Consider the following 5,013-nt stretch of genomic DNA (forward strand, 5'->3'; position numbering starts at 1 on the left):
CATGTGTAGGTACAAATCTCTTAACAGGCTTCTGAGCTACAGGGAGTATAAGACAAGGTTTGAAGGAAGCAGCAAGTTGGAGCACACTGTCAGTGGTTATCTTGACATTGCTCATTCTCATTTCATTCCAAGTGTGAAAAGAAAGGTTTCCATTGCCTCAGTGCAACAGAGAGAAAGTGTTCTGTAGCAAAAAGTGAACACTAGTCCAAGACCTGGTTTAGCCACTAGAAAGGTTTAAAGGTAATACTGCAAATCTATACAAGCATAGATTGCTTTATATACAATATATAAATTGTATCTATTCATATATACAATAATATTTATATATACAAAGAGGAAATTGAGATAAAATACATTACAATAAACTCAGGAGGAATACAGAAGTGTTACAGTTATGTGCCTACACAGTTACAAACAGAATCACAGAAAAATCAGTATTTGCTTTTGCAAATACTTGTTTTTGCTTTTATTTGCTTTAGCTACATATTTTTCTTCTATGTCATGCCATACAATACTAGGCAATTAGCTTGAAAAGATAGTATCTAGTAATTACTCGGAATGCTATGAATATATGTGGTTAGTACTGACCAAAAGAATAAACTTCACAGTAGTATTTTCTCCCCTTTAGTGGAATTAAATTAGAGCTGAGCAATAGGATTTGATAACAGACAGGAACCTCATGACCACCTTTGTTACAAATAAATTATAAGCATTTTTTTTAGTTAAAAGTGACCTGAAATGTAGAGTTTTTAGTGTTCTTCTGCTTAGAAACACTTTAGACTCATTGTGAAATATACTAGAGATCTGCAGAAAACATTTGAAACTTCTCCAAAAACAGACATCTGAAGATCTGAATCAACTTCCTTTTAAGCCAGTGTGAATATTTCTATTCATTTTCAAGAAATCATTGTGAAAAACAAATACAAGTCAAGTTTATATACAGAAAGATGAAATCTCTGTTTAATCTTCATTTCCTAAGCTTCCACACTTCAAACTGAGTTAATTGGTGTTTTGCCACAGCAACAGGACCAGGATCAATATTTTGCGATATAAAATGATAAACAATAATACAATTCCTTTGTTTCCTAAAAAAAAAATTTAACATCTCCATCATCCAAATGCTTTTTTGAATACAGTCGATTAGGTAAGAAGCTGATGACCTCTCTGACATACAAAGACTGTTCTTACTCTAAATAGGGTGCTGTAAATTCGGTTTTGATAAAATCTAACTCCCTGGCAAGTGAAGAAACATACCAGATATCAAACATTCATTCTTACACTTCTCACTGACATGAGAGCTTTGCCAGGTTAAGAAATTTTTTCCAGCATCAAGACCATGGAATTTTATCCATTATCTTTTCCTATAGCCAGTGCAAATAACATGCATTATTCTTTTTGTAAATTAAAAGTAAAATAACCACAGCAATCAAAGGAGACTAAATAAAAGCAGTCTCTAATTTGTAATGGATTTCTATCTTTTGGACTAAATTACTCAGGACTGTACTTCAGCATTTTAAAATTATAGATTTACTGTATTTTTTTACAATACTTTGGAAATTAAGTCATTTAAGCCACAGACTGTACAACCCTCATATTGAAGGAAGTTTAAGTACTGCCAGCATAAACCTTGTATATCTGACTTCAGATTGGATAATTCCTGCTACCTAGAGTAGAAGAAATTGGCTCAGATGTAAACACTTGTATTACTAAGTGACTAACAAAAGCACCTTCTGAATACATTTGATTCTTGATATTTCTGCAGTACATGTCATGTTTGGCATCTCTAACTAGTTTATGTCCCAAAAAGAAGCACAAACATTGTGTTCCACGCACAGATTCCTAGCTTTGATAACTTAAGACAGTAACATTAGGAAAATTTATAACATTTATAATAAAATAAGCAGCTTTTTTCCATTCTAAAATAAGCAAATTTTTTTGCTATTCATTGCCATTAACAAGGAACTTGTGATCTAATGTCACAATCAGTTTCATTTAATTAAAATAATAAATATTATACAGTAATGCAGATTGACATTTATATCTTCATTTACGTGAAGCTGGATTTATGGTCAACACTTTATTTGATGGAGGCCACAAATAATGGCTATTAAACTGCCACAGGATGGACACAAGATCACATTAATGAAATTAGACAAGGCAAGGCACTGATATATGGAGCCCTCCTGTAGAAAATAAAGTCATGTTCAAAGCAGATGTTTTCTTTGGCTGCAGTTTAAGTTTCCTAAATTTTCAGTGGGCAGTTTAACTTCACATACACAAAGATGGAAAGGAACAGAATCCCCGTGACAATGCCTTTCAAGATGTATCACAATTAATGCAGCACAGGAGATCTGCTGCCCTTGTCAAACATATCCATGCAAGAATGATTCTTAAGGGTAATGTCTAATACATTAATTATCAAATTTCAGTTAAGAAGCCTGAAATAAGGTTTTTGTGCTTATTGGTGGAATAAATACTTCATAGGTCTATTTTGTTAATTAAACATATGTCCAGGAAGCTAACTACAGATACATTCACAAGGTTTTAGATCTTATTTTCTTCCTTTTTAAAAGAAATATATCAAGGGTTCCAGAACATCGGAGTAAAGTTATTACATGAGAAGCAGAAGGGATTGAAGGGAAAAGACATTTCCACAAGGGAGGACTCTCCTCTTACCTCTGCAGCTGCACCCCTACCAGTTTTAATAGCCCATCCTGGAACATGATGCACTAGGCAGTAGTACATTGCTCCTCACTCCAAAGTTTTCCATCAAAGATAGTACTGCAGTATCTATCCTCACAGTGCTTGCTTAACGAATCAGGGTAGTCTATAGCTCTGCTGCAGTGAATAAACAATCTCAAGTAGCAGAACATTGTGAAAAATGAAACTAACTTGCCTTGTGGGCAAATTATCTAACTGGATGCTGTGTGTGAAGTTCAGATAAACATTCAGTTACATGGAACAGCATCTCAAAGTTTGATATTTATCTTTGTGGATTTATTTTCACCTCAGGATCTTCATGTGCCATGCTAATATGATGCCACACAGGTTCAGGAGGGAAAAAAAATAGTAAGTCATTTTGGGAGGCAACAGAGACAATAAGAAACACCAAAACAATGAAAGCCATTATATTTTCTGCTCCTGAACTAGACAAATGGCTTTGAAAGCTCTGCCTTCTAAAGAATGGCTCAATTTGGTCATTTATGCTAAAACTTAAGCATACAAGCCTAAGGGTCTGGTCTAAATAACAATACCATCATTAATCAATTTATAACAGCTGAGATTCTATTTCTGGCTCTAGAGAGGAATGCAATATAGTCAGCTGAAATTTGGCTTCACATTCCTCAGGCTCAGGTGAAAACGGCACTGCAAATAATTCAGACATCTCTGGACAATTTATTGAATAAATTGTCCAGCTTCTTGATCTATTTATCACAAGGGATGGAGCTGATTTAACTAACAACTTTACCTGCCTTATTCCAGAATAATTTCTGCATTCTCTTTCAAATTCTCCCTTGAACAAAATTAATTTCCTTATACAGATAAATCTATGCTTACGTTTTGAGACACCATCCACAGATAAATCTGAGGCTTTAGGCGCTTCTACCTCCACACCACAAAAATCATGCAGTGATGAAATACTGTTGGCTCAACTTGTGACTTTCAGCCATTGTCAGATGCAATACCCAGGTCTGCAAGACAACACAATCCCTTCCCAAGAGTCCTGCTAGATGGGCTCAATCTACAGCCTACACTATGTCCCTTGCTCTGTGCAATCTGCTCTACCTTTCAGAGTCACAGACTTCTGCAGAGTGGTGCAGACCTGGTCAATATTACAGCCCTGTTCTCCTCATTTCCTTCGTGGTACAGCCAGTCACGAAGCAATCTCTACCTCACCCAAGACAACCACAGAGAGGTCTTGGGCCAGTCGTCACAGGTGAATCATGTGAAATTATCAGATGGCCTAAACTAATCAAATGGTTCATTTGCTGATGATCTCACCCCTTCAGTGTATCCTTGGAGCCTAAGGTACCAAGGTTACCCATGGTAACGTAATTGCAACACCCAACCTGCCTGTGGCCTCAGAAAGTCCATCCTGTGAAAGGTCATAACAAATAAGATGAGCATTTTATAGGAATATTTCCCTTTTGCTCTGTACCTGCCTTTATCCCCAGGCAGACACTCAAGAATGCTGGGAGTGCAGAACACACCTGGATATGTGAGGTACACAGAGTACAGTACAGGGTATGCTGGTGCTCACACGTTATTGACAGCTCAGCTGTTTATTTGGGAGGAGGAACTCAGCACATCATTACCAGCACACCTCAGTGCCCCCCTACAACACACTACACAAAGGTTCAAAACTGCGCTTGAGAGCAAGCACTGAGAGAAGTCAGCAAAAAAAAAAAAAAATCATTAGTTGGACTAATTTCTTTCAGTTTATTTTTTAAATATGCTTACTCAGCATTAAGTCAAAGGACAGATTGAACCCTGAGGCTCATCATCTCTGTGATGAGTACCCACTCTAAGCAGAATTGCTACCTGGCTCCCTGCATGAGAGTCCCAAGAGTCCTGAGGACAACCATTACCCCACCAGGGACTGAGTGTACCTCAAGGTTTGCTCAGATCAAACCTACCTGCAGTACCCATTTCTCTGACAGTGGATGCAGCACCTCTTCCAAGTTAACAATACTTTCTGGGTTGTCTTCCACATATTACTCCTCCACATCACAAGGTTGAATTGAACAGTTTTCACTGACCTGCACTTCTGCATCACACATATTACACCAAAATCCTAGAAAGGCAGGGCGAATGCAAAAGCAGAAAAAGCCACTTTGTACACTTAAAAGCAAAAGAGCAGCTGGAAAACCAAAATCATACTGATCTTAATGACTGAAGGACTAAGCCCTTCATTTTGGTCAGCTTTCTAGGTAAGTTATAATGTGCTCTCTGCTACATCTTTCACATTACAAATAACCTTCATTAAGAGGAAACAAGTTTCCTCTGGTGCAC

This window comes from Psittacula echo (genome assembly GCF_963264785.1).
Source record: "Psittacula echo genome assembly, chromosome: Z".
Lineage (NCBI taxonomy): Eukaryota > Metazoa > Chordata > Aves > Psittaciformes > Psittacidae > Psittacula > Psittacula echo.